Source organism: Odocoileus virginianus, chromosome 5, assembly GCF_023699985.2.
Source record: "Odocoileus virginianus isolate 20LAN1187 ecotype Illinois chromosome 5, Ovbor_1.2, whole genome shotgun sequence".
Classification (NCBI taxonomy): domain Eukaryota; kingdom Metazoa; phylum Chordata; class Mammalia; order Artiodactyla; family Cervidae; genus Odocoileus; species Odocoileus virginianus.
The window spans coordinates 319,742-332,764 of record NC_069678.1 but is presented as its reverse complement, the minus strand read 5'-3'; positions in this window follow the sequence as shown (position 1 = coordinate 332,764).

Genomic DNA, 13,023 nt, shown 5'->3' with positions numbered 1-13,023 from the left:
GATCAGAAGCAGAAGATGTCTCCCAGTTTTTGGAGCTATTTCTCGTAAAGATCATCTAAGAACTTCCACCTATATTATTACTAGCCAGAACATGTCATTACATGGCTGTTTCTAACTGCAAAGTCCACTGGAATGTGTAATTGTTTAATTGAATAGATTACACACACACACACACACACATGCGCATTCCCCAATAAAACAGTATTCTGTTACATGGAGAAAATAGAGGAAAGGAAGAATTAATATTTTGGCAACTAGTAGTTCCTGTTATAACTCTTTATCTTGTTTTTAGCAATAATATAAAGCTTTCAAATGGTTGCAAAATGTTTTACAATGTGAATATTATCATTTATATGTCCACTCTCCTCTGTTAGTGGTTACTTGTCTGTAGTTTGGGTTTTTTGTTTTGTTTTTGTTTTGTTTTTGTCACTACAAACCTAATTTACATACATACATACGTACTCTCTCATATATATATATATATATATATATATATATATATACATGTATCTGAGATATTAGTGTCCAACCTTACAACAACAAAATTCTTGCTTGGAGAATTTCATGGACAGATGAGCCTGGTGGGCTACAGTCCATGGGATCATAAAGAGTCAGACACAACTGAGCAACTAACACTTTCACTTAACTTTTACAGCAACAAAGAAAAGAGATGATTTTCATGAAAATACTAATTACCAAGACCTAAAAAGACCTAAAAAGAAAGAATTAAAAAGCTAGAATAAACAGGACTAAGAAAGAAGAAAGAAAGAAAGATAGTGCTAAGTCATGTCCGACTCTTGCGATCCCATGAACTGTAGCCTGCCAGGCTCCTCTCTCCAAGGGATTCTCCAGGCAGGAATATTGGAGTGGGTTGCCATTTCCTTCTCCAAGACTAACAAGACTAGACCATAGGAAAAAAAGTAAATAGAAAAAAGAGCAAGTCTAAGTGGTTAGCAAATACATAAAAATTCTCTGCCAGCACTGTATGTGTCTGTGTGAGAGATGTGCAAACTGCTGGCAGTAGACATGATCACCCTAATTTCTGGTGAGATTATATTATAGTGTTAGTTACTCAGTCATGTCTGACTCTTTGCAACCCAATGGACTGTAGCCTGCCACACTCCTCTGTCCATGGAATTCTCCAGGCAAAAATACTGGAGTGGGAAGCCATTGCCTTCTCCAGGGGATCATGATGATCCAGGGCTTGAACCTGGTCTCCTGCTGTGCAGGCAGGCTGTTTACCATCTGAGCCACCAGGAAGATCTTACTGGGGTGATGTTAGAAACAATAGTAGTCAATGCTATTCTAGCATTGAAACAAGTATACTATCAAGGGTGAAACAGACCACCAGCCCAGGTTGGATGCATGAGACAAGTGCTCAGGGCTGGTGCACTGGGAAGACCCAGAGGGCTGGGATGGGGAGGGAGGCGGGAGGGGGGATTGGGATGGGGAACACATGTAAATCCATGGCTGATTCATGTCAATGTATGGCAAAAACCACTACAATATTGTAAAGTAATTAGCCTCCAACTAATAAAAATACATGAAAAAAAAAAAACAATAGTAATCAGTATGACATAAAACCCAACCAGCCAGAAGCTTTGCTAACTCTAATAGAATAGATACCAGATGTACACAAACGGTATGATCATTCTAGTGTTCAGTGACGAAAATCATCTGTGCATACACATATGTAAACATATCATTACATATTTGTGCTCATATCTATGTAATCAGTTCCATAGATTGGGAACATGCAGTATGTTGGGTGTGTGTACAGATGAGAAGTCTGACACAAGTCTCATCTTTTCATTTTAAGAACAGTTTGATTTTTCTCTTTGGGAATTGATAAGATTTACCTTTGTGCCTGGTGTTCAGGAATTTTAGCTCAGATGGTAAAGCATACGCCTGCAATGCAGGAGACCCAGTTTCAATCCCTGAGTTGGGAAGATCCTCTAGAGAAGGAAATAGTAACCCACTCCAGTATCCTTGCCTGGAAAATTCCATGGACAGAGAAGCCTGGCAGGCTACATTCCATGGGGTCATGGAGTCGGACATGACTGAGTGACTTACACACACACATACACACACCTTTGTGCCTGGAGTTCAAGATTTTTATACTAGAATGTATGCCATCTTTTAATATAATACCTCAAGTTTGGAGTATTTCTTTCACTTGATCTTACAGGTCATCCTATCCTTTAGTCTCATCCTATCCTAAAATGTATTATAAAATTTCAGTTCAATAACCATACTGTTAGCTTCAGGAAATATTTGAGGGGTATTCTAATTATTTTTATGTTCAAATTGTTGTCTATCTCTTTCGGCTATTGTAGTTAGTAAGGGGCTTATTCAGAAATGTTTACTTATCCTTCCCTCTCTCTGGCTGCTGGTCCCTCATAGGTGTGGTGTTTCTTGTTTCCTTAAATTAGCTGTGTTCATCTGCCTTAAGTGGTGGAATAGTAGAAGGCCTAAGAGTATCTGTCCCTGTGGGTCAGTAAGACAGGTTGTTGTCTGATTCCAGTCAGGTTACTATGAGGAAGCCTCTTTACCTTGCTTTCCTTAAGCTTTCCAAGTCTTAGGTGTGGAACGAAATCAGTAACTCAGTCACTCCAATTCAATAGGCACTCAGCTTATTCTTCACTAGTTGAACCAGTTTTTAAAAATTTTATAGCTGCATATTATTTCATTGTTCGGTTGTGCCATAATTTTTCATCCTGTATTCTATGTATGAATACTTAGGTGGCTTCAGTATTTTGCCATTAAAAATAATGATTAAATAAATCACGAGCATTTGTATTTTCTTCAGACATATATATTCAGGGTATATTTCTAGAAGTGGGATGAATTGGTCGAAGAGTAAATGAATATGTAGTTTTGTTAGATAGTGCCATATAAGGGGAATTTGTATTCTCACTAGCAAGATAATAATAGTGCCTATTTACTTATATCTCTAAAAAAGCTTGTCAGTAAGCATTTGAATTTTTGCCAATCTGGTAAGTGAGAAATGGTTTATAAGGGAGTGTTGAATTTCACTAATCATGCATGAAGTTGGGTATCTTAGGATTATTTTAATAAAATTCTTGTAAGTTGTCTGCTCATATCACTTGTCCATTTTTTGCCATTTCTACCCTGGTATTTAAGTGTTTTTGGTATATGTCAGTCCTCTATTTCACAGGTATTATTAATATTTTTCTGCCACTTTATCCCTTGATTTTGCTTATTTTTTGTCATGAGTGGTTTTAAATATTTGAATTTATCAATATTTATCTCTTTTGGATTTTGAGCTATAGTTAGGCTTTTTCAAAACCCAGTCTACAGAGGAATTATCTCACATTTTTCTAGTATTTATATATTTTCATTTTTTCTAGTTTTATTAAGATATAATTGTTATATAACACTATGTAAGTTTAAAGTGTTCAGCATAATAATTCGATTTACACATATCATGAAGTGATTATCACAGTAAGTTTAATGAACAACTTTCATCTATTATAGATATAAAATTAAAGAAATAGTAAGTTTTCCTTGTGATGAGAACTCAGGATATACTGTTAACAACTTTCATGTATAGCATACAGCAATGTTAATTAAATTTATCATGTTGTACCTTACATCCATCGGAAAAAAAACACGCTGAATTAAAAGACGCCTGCTCCTTAGAAGGAAAGCTATGACAAACCTAGACAGCATATTAAAAAGCAGAGACATCACTTTGCTGACAAAGGTCCATATAGTCAAAGCTATGGTTTTTCCAGTAGTCATGTAGGGATGTGAGAGTTGGACCATAAAGAAGGCTGAGTGCCAAAGATTTGATGCCTTTGAATTGTGTGGTGCTGGAGAAGACTCTTGAGAGTCCCTTGGACTGCAAGGAGATCAGACCAGTCAATTCTAAAGGAAACCCTATATGCAAAACAGAAAGAGACACAGATGTACAGAACAGACTTTTAGACTCTGTGGGAGAAGGGAGGGTGGGATGTTCTGAGAGAACAGCATTGAAACAAGTATACTATCAAGGGTGAAACAGATCACAAGCCCAGGTTGGATACATGAGACAGGTGCTCAGGGCTGGTGCACTGGGAAGACCCAGAGGGATGGGATGGAGAGGGAGGCGGGAGGTGGGATCGGGATGGGGAACACATGTAAATCCATGGCTGATTCATGTCAATGTATGGCAAAAACCACTACAATATTGTAAAGTAATTAGCCTACAACTAATAAAAATAAATGGAAAAAAAATAAATAAAGGAAATCAACCCAAAATATTCATTGGAAGGACTGATGCTAAATCTGAAATTCCAGTACTTTTGCCACTTGATGTGAAGGGCCAATTCATTGGAAAAGACATTAATGCTGGGATAGATTGAAGGCAAGAGGAGAAGGTGGTGGCAGAGGACGAGAGATGGTTAGATAACATCACTGATTCAATGGACATGAATTTGAGCAAACTCTGGGAGATAGTGGAGGACAAAGGAGCCTGGTATGCAGTCCATGGAGTTATAGAGTTGGATACAACTTAGCAACTAAACAATAACCTTACCTTATCTTATAACTGAAAGTATATCTTTTGACTCCCTTCACCCAATTCCCCCTTCCCTCACCGCCACCCCACTACCCCTGCCTCTAATAACCACAAATCTGATCTCTTTTTCTATGAGTCTGTTTTTGAAGTTTAAGTGACCTGTAGCACTATGTTAGTTCTTGTTATACTAGCGATTCGATTTCTACACATTTCAAAATTATCACTTTGATTTGTCACCATACATAGATATTATACAGTTATTCTGCACACTACATTTCATACCCATGACTCATTTATTTCATAACTGGAAATTTGTACATCTTAACCTCCCTCAACTATATCTTTCCTTCTGTCACCCACATTTCCCTCTGGCAAATCTGTTTGCCAGAGGGAAGGGTTCTGCTCTGTTGTTTGTTCACTTGTTTTTTAGAACCCACATGTAAGTGAAATCATACAGTATTTGTCTTTTTCATCTAGATCTGATTTTTTTTCTTGTGTGAGATATGCTTCCAATTTTCTTTTTCCACATGGTTATCTGGTTGTCCCAATACTATTTATTATAAAGTTCATCATTTCCAGTAAGTTGAGATTCTACTGTAATCATACAAATTTTCATTATATTTCAAGGACCTATTTTTAGACTTTCAATTCTATTGTCAAGTAACAGTAGGACACTTATTTATAGAAACTTTATCCTATACTTTTAAATCTGCTTTTCTTATTTAGGCCTTCTTCACTAAATACTAAATACTGTGAAATTCAGTATGAAACTCTAGGTGAAAACACATGGTATTTTTATTTGGATTGCATTTAATTTCTCAGAGCACATTTCTGAGTAAACCTGCATTTGGTAACCTAGATGGTAAAGAATCAGCCTGCAATGTGGGAGACCCAGGTTTGATCCCTGGGTCTGGAACATCCCCTTGAGGAGGGCATGGCAAGCCACTCCAGTATTCTTCCCCTGGAGAACCCCATGGATAGAGGAGCCTAGAGGGCTACAGTCTGTGAGGTCACAGAGTTAGACATGACTGAAGTGACTTAGCATGCATGCACCTATGCATAACTGAGTATTTAGGTAAACTCTCATAATACCTTTTAACATAGATAGTCTCACATCATCTTTTCCAATTCTTATGTCTCTAATCGTTTTTGCTTTCTAGTTACATTTTTTTTATTGGAGTATAATTGCCTTACAGGGTTGTGTTTGTGCTATACAACAACATGAATCAGCTACGTATACATATATTTCCTCCCTCTTGAGCCTCCCTCCCAGCCCTACTCCCTACTAGGTCATCACAGAGCACCAAGCTAAGCTACCTGTGATATACAGCAGCTTCCCACTAGCTATCTATTTTACAAATGGTAGTGTTAAAGTGCTGTACTCAATATGCCAGCAAATTTGGAAAACTCATCAATGGCCACAAGACTGGAACAGGTCAGTTTTCATTTCAATCCCAAAGAATGTTCAAACTACTACACAATTGCACTCATTTCACATGCTAGCAAGGTCATGCTCAAAATTCTCCAATCTAGGCTTCAACAGTACGTGAACCAAAAACTGTCAAATGTTTAAGCTGAATTTAGAAAAGGCAGAGGAACCAGAGATCAAATTGCAACACCTGTTGGATCACAGAAAAAGCTAGAGAATTCCGGACAAAACATCTGCTCATTGGCTTCTCTGATAGCTCTGTTGGTAAAGAATCCACCTGCAATATAGGAGACCCTGGCTAGATTCCTGGGTTGGGAAGATCCCCTGGAGAAGGGAACGGCCACCCTCTCCAGTATTCTAGCCTGGAGAATTTCATGGACAGTAATAGTCCATGGGGTTGCAAAGAGTTGGACACAACTGAGCACCTTTCACTTTTCACTTTTCTGCTTCACTGACTTCGCTAAAGCCTTTGACTGTGTAGATCACAACAAAATGGAAAATTCTTCAAGAGATGGGAATACCAGACCACCTTACCTGCCTCCAGAGAAACCTGTATGCAGGTCAAGAAGCAACAGTTAGAACTGGACATGGAACAACCAGCTGGTGAAAAATTGTGAAAGGAGTACATCAAGGCTGTATACTGTCACCCTGCTTATTTAACTTAAATGCAGAGTACATAATGTGAAATGCTGGGCTGGACGAAGCACAGGCTGGAATCAAGATTGCCAGAAGAAATATTAATAACCTCAGACATGCAGATGATACCATCTTAATGGCAGAGAGCAAAGAGGAATGAAAGAACCTCTTGATGAAGGTGAAAGAGGAGAGTGAAAAAGCTGGCTTAAAACTCGACATTCCAAATACGAAGATCATAACATCCAGTCTCATCACTTCAGGGCAAACAGATGGGGAAACAATGGAAACAGTGACAGACTTTATTTTCTTGGGCTCCAACATCACTATGGATGGTGACTGCAACAATGAAATTAAAAGATGCTTGCTCCTTGGAAGAAAAGCTATGACCAACCTAGACAGCATATTAAAAAGCAGAGACATCCCTTTGTCAACAAAGGTCAGTATAGTCAAAGCTATAGTTTTTCCAGTAGTCTTTATGGATGTGAGAGTTGGACCATAAAGAAGGCTGAACGCCGAAGAATTGACACTTTTGAACTGTGAAGTTGGAGAAGACTCTTGAGAGTCCCTTGGACTGCAAGGAGATCAAACATGTCAATCCTAAAGGAAATCAACACTGAATATTCATTGGAAGGACTGATGCTGAAAGCTGAAGCTCCAATACTTTGGCCACCTGATGTGAAGAGCTGACTCAGTGGAAAAGACCTTGATGCTGGGAAAGATAGAAGACAGGAGGGGAAGGGAACAACAGAGGATGAGATGGTTGAATGGCATCACCAACTCAATGGACATGAGTTTGAGCAAGTTCTGGGAGATGGTGAAGGACAGGGAAACCTGGTGTGCTGCAGTCCTTGGGGTCGCAGAGTCAGACACAGTTGAGTTACTGAAAAAAACTACAACTATATATATGTGTGTCATACTACTCTCAATTTGTCCCACTTCCAGGGCAAGATTAAATAGTAGAGGAGGTAGTAGGTATCTTTCTTGGTTCTTGACCTTAGTAAAAATGGCTTAGTGTTTTCCCATTTAGTAAAATATTGGCTGTAGGAGTAAGGTGTATATATTTTATCATGTTCAGGCTGTATCTATCAGCTCTTAATTTGAGTATTTTAAGAGTCTCCTGTTCTATCAAGTGAGCTAGAAGGAAACACCTTAATTTGAGTATTTAAAAAAATCAGAATGAATAGTGAAGTTTGTTAAAAATTTTCTTGGCATCTCTGGTAATAATCTTATGTTTTTCTCCTTTAATATTGTTAATATAGAGACAATAACCTCAATCTATGCCATATATATAATTTGGTATAGTTCATCTTGTTTCATGTGACGTTAGGTTTCTCTTTTTAAAATTTTTACCTTATTTTTGAAGTATAATTGACATATAAAACTATAATATATATTGATATAGATATAGCAAGAGAAATAATTTGAAATTATAGTTGTAAGTACAAAACAGTTAAGGTCAGCTATATTTGTGTTATACCAATTATCAATGTGAGGTAATTTTCTTTGATGCCTTGTCTTGAATTCTATTTAATTTAAAATTAACATTTGCCAATCCCAATTCTTGCTATATTTCCTTGGCATGTATTTTCCATGTATTATTATCTTATATATGTAAGGGAGGTAGTTGTCCATTTAATACATTGTTGTTCAGCACCTGTGCAGTTCTTGCTGACTGACAATCCAAATGTTAGTTGACTTTATTTCCATGTATGTGCAAACCATATTATGATTCTGGGATAAAGTTTATAAGAGAGGTAGATATTTAATTTTCATCATATATACTATCTCAAGTGTTGAAATGACTGTGTTTCTCATTGTGTTTGTTAACATGTTTTTATTGGAGCATTATTGCTTTACAATGCTGTGTTAGTTTCTGCTGAACAATGAAGTGCATCGGATATATGTATACATACATATATTCCTTTTGTCTTGGACCTCTATTCCCCATGCCACTCATCTAGGTCATCACAGAGCACTGAGCTGAGCTCCTTGTGCTATACAGCTGGTTCTTACTAGCTATCTGTTTTACACACGGTAGTGTATTTCTGTTAAATCTAATCTCCCAATTTATTCCACCCTCCCTTTCCCACACTGTGTCCACATATCTGTTCTGTACATCTGCATCTCTACTACTGCTCTGGAACTAGGTTTATCTGTACTATTTTTCTAGATTCCATGTATATGCATTAATATATGGTATTTGTCTTTCTCTTTCTGACTTCACTCTCTGTGACAGCCGCTAGGTCCTTGCACATCTTGCCAAATGACCCAATTTTGGTCCTTTTTATGGCCAAATTTTTTAAGTAATAGTCCACTGTATATATGTACTACATCTTTATCCATTCATCCATTGATGGAGACTTTCAGTTGTTTCCATGTCCTGACTATTGTAAATAGTGCTGCAATGAACATTGGGGTACATGTGTCTTTTAGAATTATGGTTTTCTCAGAGTATATGCCCAGTAGTAGGATTGCTGGGTCATATGGTAGTTCTATTTTTAGTTTTAAAGAAACTTCCATGCTGTTCTCCATAGTGGCTATATCAATTTACATTTCCACCAACAGTGCAAGAGGGCTCCCTTTCCCCCACACTCTCGTTTTGACTTGCATTTCTCTAATAATTAGCAATGTTGAGCATCCTTTCATATGTCTTTTAGCCATCTGTATGTCTTCTTTGGAGAAATGTCTATTTAGATCTTTCACCCATTGATTGGTTGTTTTTTGATACTGAGCTGCATGAGCTGTTAGTATATTTTGGAGATGAATACCTTGTCAGTTGCTTTGTTTGCAATTATTTTCTCCCATTCTGAGGGTTGTCTTTGGGTTTCCTTTGCTGTGCAAAAGCTTTTAAGTTTAATTAGGTACCATTTGTTTTTGCTTTTATTTTCATTACTCTAGGAAGTGGGTCAAAAAAGATCTTGCTGTGATTTATGTCAAAGAGTGTTCTTCCTATGTTTTCTTCTAAGAGTTTTATGGTGTTTAGTATTTTAGGTCTTTAATCCATTCTGGGTTTATTTTTGTGTATGGTGTTAGAGAATGTTCTAATTTCATTCTTTTACATGTAGCTGTTCAGTTTTTTTCCAGCACCACTTATCTGAAGAGACTGTCTTTTCTCCATTGTATATCTGTGCCTCCTTTGTCATAGATTGGGTGACCATAGGTGTGTGGGTTTATCTCAGGGCTTTCTATCCTGTTCCATTGATCTATATTTCTGTTTTTGTGCCATGTCTTGATTACTGTAGCTTTGTAGTATAGTCTGATATCAGGGAACAGATACTGAAAAATCCTTGCATCCCTGGGATAAATCCCACTTGATCATGGTGAATGATCCTTTTAATGCAGAGTGTGCTGAGCAAGAGGCTGCTATGGCAGGCCTCGCCCCTCCCTTCCGTCACAATGGGGCATCAGTGGTGGTGTCTTGCCCATGGTGAGCACACAAGGAGTGAGGCTCCTATGGTGGCCCCACCCCTCCCTCCACACCCCTTAACCTGTGTGCTTCCCTTTTATAGCAGGCATCAGCTTCTGTGTAGGCAGAAGGAGATGTGCATCTCAGGCTGGGGAACTCAGGGCAGTAGCATGGAGCATCTATGCAGGTCTCTCTCTTTTCTGCCACAAACTGGCTGCTGTACTCTCTTCTGAGCCTCTGAAGCTATATATCTTGGCTGATCTCCCTACCTGTGAAGGGGCTTCCTAGGGTGCAGGAACCTTTCTTTCTTCCCAGCTCCCTCCCAGTGGGGTAGGTCCCACCCGGATTACTTTCTCTTTCATCCTATCCAGTTATGTGGAGATCATTCTTGCATCTTTGGGTGTCTGAGATATTCTGCCAGAGTTCAGTAGGTTTTCTGTGAGAATTGTTCCATGTATTGGTGTATTTTTTGATGTATTTGTGGGAGGAGGTGAGCTCTACAACTTTCTATTCTGCCATCTTGATTCCTCCCTGTGATTATGAGAAAGTGGTCTCTATCATTTATTTTTATTTTTACATTTCTTTATTCTTTCATTTCCTTTTGGAAGAATTCCTCTGTTTGTCTAATTTTTTTTTTTTTTTTGTGTGTAATAAAGTTTTATTAAAGTATAAAGGAGATAGAGAAAGCTTCTGACATAGGCATCAGAAGGGGGCAAAAGAATACCCCTTTTGCTAGTGTTAGCAATGGAGTTATATACTCTCCAATGAATCCAAAGAATGTCTGGAGGTTGCAAAGACCTCACCTGTTTGTCTAATTTTTAAAAAAAACTCTAAGTCATTCATCTGCTCTATTCCACTATTTACCCAATCTTGAGTTCTTTTTTCATCTATTTTTCATATGTAATATTTTCATTTGACTACTTCAATATAATTTCAATTTCATATTGCTGATAATCTTCCTTCAGGTCTCTGATATTTCTATTTTACTTATTATAAATTCTTAGTTTTTCTGTTCTAATAGTTTTTAAAGTATTTATTTGGTGGCACCAGGTCTTATTTGCAACATGCAGGATCTTTGATCTTCATTGTAGCATGTGGAATCTTTAGTTGTGGCAGGCAAACTTAGTTGTGGCATCTAGTCCCTGGACCAGGGCTCAAACCTGGGCCCCCTGCATTGGGAGCACAGAGTCTTAGCCACTGGACCACTAGACCACTAGGTAAGTCCCTGTTCTAATTTCCTTTAATGTTATGAATGTTTTCCACTAAGGCTATTTAAACCCTCAGATATACAGTTATGAGCTATATTCCCCTAGGGATATTTGACTACTCTATATGTTAACATGCAGTGAAAAAGACTAGATGTCCAGCTCTCAGACCAGAAGTTTAGATCCTTAAGAGAGGAGGGGAGTAAGCCCCAGGGCAGAGAGCCTCAGGCATCACAGATCCACTGTCATGCTTTAAAAATTTTTTTTATTTTACCTAGTAGTTCCTTAGATCTGAACTACATCTTTGAACTTCCATATAGAAAAACAGTATTAGGGGGAGGGAGCACTCCCTAGGATTGTTCTCTACTAGCCCTGGAATTCAAAGGGAAAGGATAGATGAGTAGATACCCAAGGCTGTTCATTCCCAGTCTGTGGGCCCCAAGAGGTTTTTGCCCTGCCCTGATTTTACCCCAGTTGGGTATCTGGGTCCTTGGGTCTAATTTCTGCAGAGAGGTGTCAGGAAAAAAATGGACCCAAGGAAAGGTCAGATTAGTAGGCTGGTGGCACAATTAGAACAGCTCTTCCTGAACAGCTTCCCACAGCCACGCCAGTCATCAACTACCCCTACACACCAGTTCAAAACACTTTCCACACTGCTGGGATTTTTTCAGGTCTATGTTGTTAGTTCTTAGATCCCATGCTTCCATTTTTAGTTCCTCCAGGGTTGATTCTGGAAGGTACCCAGGTTAATTTGACATTTTGGCAGGAACTAGTACGTCCTCTCTATTTTCAGTCCAAATTGTTTGGAACTTGCAAATGATGGATGCATAATATTCATACTAAGTTATATTAAGGATTTGGGGTTTTACCCGAAGAACAATGAGAAGCCATAGTAAGTTTCAAGATGAGTGATGAAAGGATAGATTTTATTTTGAGAAGACTATGCTGGCTGTGAACAGTCAGAGTGGAGAATTAAAGTCAACACAAGGGCAGAGTCAGAAAGCTTTTGTGGTTGTCTAGGTGACGTATAATGGTTTACACTAAGGTGATGGTGGAGAAGGAGCAAAGTGGATGAATTCAATAGATACTTAGGAAGTTAAATTGCAGGATCTTGATGATAGGTTGAATTTATGGGGGATGAAATATCAAAGGTCACCCTTACACGGAATAGATATATCTCTTTGGAAGAATGGGAAAGGACTGATATTAACTCAACTTGGGGTATGTAAATTTGTGGTGCCTTTGAAATATTCAGAAGAGATGTCAAGTAGGCAGCTGAGTATAATAGACTTGGAATTTAGAGGAAACAGCTGAGCTGGAGACCTGAGAGGCTAACTCACAGATGAAAGTGGATGAAATATCCCTGATAGAGAGTTCAGAATGGGAAGAGGAGAGTGGGGCCTGGGAATTAGCCTTGAGGAATTCCAACACTTAATCGCTGAGTGTTTTGGGCTGAATTGTGTCTTTCAAAATTCGTATGTTGAAGCCTTAATCCCCAGTACCTCAAAATATGACTATTTGTAGACAGTGCCTTTAAAGGGGCATTAAGTTAAAGTGAGGCTATTAAGATAGGCCCTAATCCAAACAGACTCTTGGTGGAGTGAGGATGCAGAAAGTCAGAATGATCTGGGTTAAAGAGTGAATGGGAGGCGAAGAAATGAAAACACTGTAGATGAACAACTCTTTTAAGGTTTGGCTGTGACCGGGAGGGAATAAGGATTTAGGGAGTTCCTTTCAATGAGTGACTTGACCTTGTTTATAAGTCAGTGGAAACATTCTAAGTCAAAGAAGAAACAGTATGTAAGAGAAAGAGTAATTGGTAGGA